We start from the raw sequence: 6000 nt of genomic DNA on the forward strand, positions 1-6000 counted from the left end.
AAAATATCTCAACCATAAAACTTTATGAAGTCCACTAGGTCATAAATGACTCTTACAAGCCCTTTTATTGCTCTTACAAGTCATTATGAGGGTCTTTATGAAGATTTTATCCCTTGAGCCTCCTTTGTTGACTCATCCTTCCCCTTTCCTCCATCCTCTCACCATGTGACATGTGTCACTCTTTGATTGGCTATAAGAAAGCACAATCCATGTGCTCTCTTCTCATGCAATCTGAGCCCTCCATGAGCTTTTTCCCATCCTTGCATCTTAGCCCTCAATCCCTCAAGCCTCTTGCTATAAATTGGATCCTTCCCCTTTGCAAAATAACACAATCCATGAAGTAAAGTTATAATTCTATTTTGAGAGCCAACTCCATACTAAAGCCATCTATCCACACCAAAAATCCACAATCATCCATTGAAGCCTTTGGAAGCATATTGAGCATACATCCTATCTATTTAGACAAAGCTACTCAACAAGAGAGCTTCTCATTGAGAGAGCCCATTAATGGCTCATATTCTCAATTGAGATTTCATCTTAGTCTATCTTGAAGTTTATGAATTTTGTTTAGTTTGTAGAAGCTTTATTTAAATTTGGTTTCTATTAGCATACTAACATTGCTCATATACATTGAGCACTTCTCAATTCTGCATTTTCACGTGTCAAACAATGACAGGAGGGCTTGTTTGCATCTAAATATCTTGCACCCAGTATCATTTCATGATTCACCACTTTTGGATTGTCAACTGTCCATACCTAAGAACCTATGTTTCATATTTTGAGTCATTTTGAGTCTATTTGACTAGGTTTTGAATCCCTCAAAGTTGGTAGTTCACTATTTTCATGATGATGCACATTGTACATAATTTTGAGAAGCCTTGTTTAACGTGTTATAATTTTGACCTAGTTGATCAAAATGTGAAATTTCCTTTTTTTTGTTTTGTAGAGATTAGAGACTTGTTATGTTTCAAGTTTTAGCTTATGATGAATCTATTTGATCATTTTTCAAATGCGATTCCAAATGCAATTTCTACCTTTTTACTGGTGTCAAAAGGAGCAAATTGTTTGGTAACCCTGTTTGAGATGTTATAACTTGAGATTCATGATAGGTGAGATCAAATGGATTGTACCCTTATGTTGTACTCTAAAAATACTTTAAGTGTACCAATTTTCAAGTCATGAAAAATCCATTTGCAGACTTTTCCAAGTCAATTCCATTTGCAAAAATTGTTTTTCTTACATTGTTTAAATCTGCAAAATCTAAGTAGCCCACTTGGACTGCTCACCAAATGCATCTTGTTATTTTTCATGAGCCCAAATTGTAGATTTATACTCTCCCTATGATAGTGAACCAACTCCCCAGTTTTCATTCTCCCAAGTGTCCATTTGCCCAGTTTTCAAGGCCAAATCCGAACCCAGTTTATTATTTTCTAACGTGTTTACTTGCAGGTAATTCTGAGAGGTTAACTTTGATAGCGAATATCGTTTGACCCTAAATTTTTCATGAGACAAGATTTGATGGGGTAAAAGTGTGCAGAACAGAGATTTAGTATTGTTGATTTCAGAGCCCAGTTAGGTGCTAGAATCAGTTTTTAAGGCTAGTCAAAGGACCCTTTGGCATTAAATTGATAATTTGCAGATAAGTGGTAAAATGAGCTCTAATTGGTGGTTCAGTGATAAAATTGGATTCTAGTCAATCCAAGAAGGTCAAGGGATCAGTTTGCATATCAGTTGTTTGAAAATGAAAAAAAAAATTAGCTGGACCCACTTTGGGGCCTGACTGATTCCATTAGATGAGCCTAAGCTTTGTAGGACCCTAAGGGTGTCTTGATAATGTAAAAAAGGGGAACTAAGTACAAGAAGAATGAAGTTTATAAAAAGAGTCAAATAGGTACATCCAATACAAGATGAATTAGAGGATACATAGGAGGAAAGTACAATTCAATTTCACAAAGGTAATGAGGTTAATGGTAAAAATGTGTTGCCCATCTTGAATGATGAGGTGCAAGAAGTCAAAACTGGTGACTCATCAAATATTGCTAAGGATGATATGAGTATTTTAGTGGATAAAAAACTACCAATTGTGATGAATTTCCATTAGCATATACATGATCCTTCATGGCACTTCGCATGCAAAGTTAATGACTATAAAGAACTGATGGACCAATTTCATCATGTGTCTATTGCCTTTTTAGCTCTTGGAAAGGGATGTCAAGAAGAAATTGAAGAGATAACTAGAAGGACAGTGTGACTTTGCAAGGGATCAGTCAATGGGAGATCATTCCTTGGAATCAACTACAGTCGAGGCCCAAAGTCCATCACAACATAGTCGGGTTCCCTTCCAGCAAGAAAAGGTGTCATTCACTAGAAACAGTATTGAATGGATGCCCTAGCACTGGTCAAAAGAGAAACTGCTGGTAGAAGCAGTAGTCGATGGAGGAGCCAGTTAAAGGGTGGCATTGAGATTTGGGAGCTTGATATACAAGAGGAAGGGGATGTTGATGCGATGGGGGCCATGGTGTAATTCTTAGCATGCCAATGCTCAGAGCAAACGAACAAAAAAGCATAGAGCATGGGAGCAATCAGCTCCAAAGGGAGTTCACAAAATGATGTTACTCCATAACAGAGAGCCCACATTAAAGCCCACACATAGTGGTATAAACAAAGAAGATGTCTACATATCATAAAAGAAGCTTTGGAAACAACAGAGGAAATTTCAAAGCAACCCATGTGAGGGGGAAGGCCACCATGGAAGTAAATGTAGAAGATTTGAGCAGGGCACTTGCCGTCAGAAAGCAAGAGATGCCATCAAGCAGCCATAATAGACAAAAAGGGAAGTTCTCATGGAATTGGAGGTGTGTGAACAAAGTGGTGAGCTTGCAAAAAAAATGATTTGGATGAACATTGATGGTTGGTGTCATCACCAAGCTCCTTAGCAGTAACGCCTATCTCTCTTACTTCATGTAGAGTAATGAGGAAATCCCATTGCACCACTCTCAGTTGCATCATCATTTTGATTTCTTAGATGACAAATGTTTTTAACCATCCAAGGAACTAGGATGAGGGAACTTCCTTTTCAGGAAGTAGATGATAACACATCAGCACATATCAGAAGATCTTTGAGGTGCCAAGTTCAAAGACAAAGTATCCACACCATTGGAAGGAAGAGGCTCAACACCAAATGAAAAAGGAAGTAGGGGAGGTGCCAATAAGGTCATAGCCAACCAAGAAGAATTTGTAGCAACATAAGTTTCAAGCCTCACGCACAAGCAGTCAGTGCCATGAGCAAGGGGCATAGTGTGTAGAATTTGTCATTAGCCTATATCCCACATTCGTCAGAAAGAGGGATTCAAAAAAATATTAATGCAAATTGACTGAGTGTATATGTTGTCTCAAAGACATAGGGCTTTTAAATCCAAGTCATGTGTGGAGGGACCCATGGGGTTCAAAGTTAACCTATTTTGACTGCCGCATATGACCAAAGAGAAGTTTGAAAAGGTCTATAGGCTTACGAGCAACCATATGGTCAGGAGATGGATTTTGAAAGATTATGCTCTTACAGGGAGGCCTAGCGCATATGAGCATAAAAGTTTTTTTAAGGAGCCTCGGTGTTATGCACAACACGTAGGGACGTAAAGGGAGATTGAAGGCATAAGAGCATAAGAGGAGATTGAAGGTGTAAGAGCGTAAGGCATTGTTTAAAAGGTTTTGAGGATACACTAGGGTCATAAAGGTGTAAACAAAATTCGTCCTGTATGAGCATAAAGGTAAAATAAGAAGGTCTCGAGCCTATAGGAAATGATGGGAAATTAATAAAATATTAATATGGTCATGGTGAGCATAAGAACATAAAGAGAAAAATGAAAGCCTCTGGTGCAACAAGGAATTGGATGATGACCCAATGGAGAGTCGACAAGTGGCAAGGGGGCAGAGAATATTGAATATAAAAATTCAAAATTCAAAAAAGGTTTCAAATGCATAAAATTTCAAATGAAAATTTTGAATGATTTTAAATTTTTATATAGTTCAGACTATATTTTTTTTTTAAATTTTTCATTTTTTATGCTTTGATTCAGTCCAAGAGCCTATTTTTCAAATGGCCATAGTAGGGGCATTTTTTGTCCAAAATAGATAGTGTAGTATACCGTTGGAACTAGGAAAAGATGAATTTTCCATATTTGAGGTCAAATTTTGCATAGTAATCCACCGGTTTAGTCTATAAGTAATTTTGTGTTTTCTGGGGCATTCTTAGTGGAATGAGCAGAATTCATCATGAAGCATCAAGATCAAATAAACGGAAAATATGAAGGCTTGTTGAAGTCTGGATGTGAAGAAAATCAATTCTAAAGGGTTTTCTTGGCTTTTAGAAGTCAATTTTTAACTCATTTTCATTTTTACCATGAGTAAAAATTAGGACCCAAATCAATTATCTATTCAATCAGATACTTTATATATTCTATGCTTTTGGAGGCAAAATTGATTGAAGATTTGATATGCAAGTTGAGGGGAAAGATTAAAAAGATGTTTTTAACCTGTTGAGAAGGTTTTCCAAGTGGACAGATGTCATGTTCAGATCAAATCTAGGAATAAACTCTTCTCCTATATCTTTATTTCTCTCATCTATTGTAAGGGTTGTAGTTTTTGTCACTAAGAAACCAGTGGTTCCAGTCTTTGGAGAAAAACTAGTCACTGCTATGATACCATGTTTTGGATCCAATTTTGATGTGTTCCCATACTGTGATACCACATTTTCTTTCAACAAATTTCTCCTATATGAACAGTAGTAGGAAGATAAATACAGATAGTTCTGATATGTTAGGTGTTTTCATGTTTTCATTTCATGCATATGAATGTATTGTTTCAAGGAAATGAATACAAAGAACAACAAATGGTTGAGTTTCATCTTGAATCTTGTCTCCTTTATCAGTGATTTTCAATGTTTTACAATCTTTGAACAAAGAGCTTAGGTTGTAGTTACAGTCCCTTAAGGTTGTATGTTATTTCATTGTTGCTTATAACTCAAGGGGTTATGTAAATGCTTCAGGGAAATCAATAGGGTTGCAAGTTTACTGATGGGGATATCATGTAAGAATGAGGTTTAGATTGAATGTGGATGTCTATTTACAAGGTGAATGGATAGATCATATATGTGAAGCTACAAATATGTCTCAAATATCCATGTGTGTGTGATTGATTCATGGAATTGCCCAATAGATAAGGCACTAATCAGTTATAGGATCACTTGTTCATGCTACTGCATATTAGGGGTTTTGCTGAATTCAACATTATTAATTGAAATCAGTTGAGTATTTCATGTTTTGTAGTGGGTTGAAAATAATTAACCCTCACTCATCTTATGAATTTCATAGATTTGCATTTAGCTACTGTGGATTTGTGTCCTTTCATGAGTTATTAGGAGATATAAGGGGTTTACATCTATAGTAATTAGGTTCATATTTATGTTTTAAATGCACTAGGACCATATCTCAGAACCTCAAGGTCCACCCACCTAGGTTTTTTAGAGCCTAAAGTGAAGAAGGAGTTATGCCTTAAAGTTGGCCCAAGACTGCAATTAAATGTATCTGTCATAGGAATTTGCTAGCCTTAGATGAATTTGTCTAGTTTTTTGGTCATTTTCAAAATTGTTAAATCAAGAGCCAAAAAATCCAATATTTATTAGCTATGCCACACTCAAAAAATTATGTTTTAGTCCTTCACCCCAATAGGCATTATCACATACAAGTTCTTTGGTTAATGAGATTTGTCCTCTTCCTTTTATACAACAAGGTTCATTGTTTCCAAACCTTACACTACCACCATCATAGTCTTCAAAGTGTTCAAATTTTGTTTTGTCACTAGTCATATGATGTCAACATCCACTATCTATAATCCATGTATCATTTTTTCTCGCATGAGAGATAAGTGCCATCTTATCTTCTTCATCATTATTAGATTCATCTTTCATAGCAATGTAAACAATTTCATCTTCACTATTATCAG

This window comes from Cupressus sempervirens, chromosome 2 (genome assembly GCF_028749045.1).
Source record: "Cupressus sempervirens isolate cs-2001-9-10 chromosome 2, ASM2874904v1, whole genome shotgun sequence".
NCBI classification, from domain to species: domain Eukaryota; kingdom Viridiplantae; phylum Streptophyta; class Pinopsida; order Cupressales; family Cupressaceae; genus Cupressus; species Cupressus sempervirens.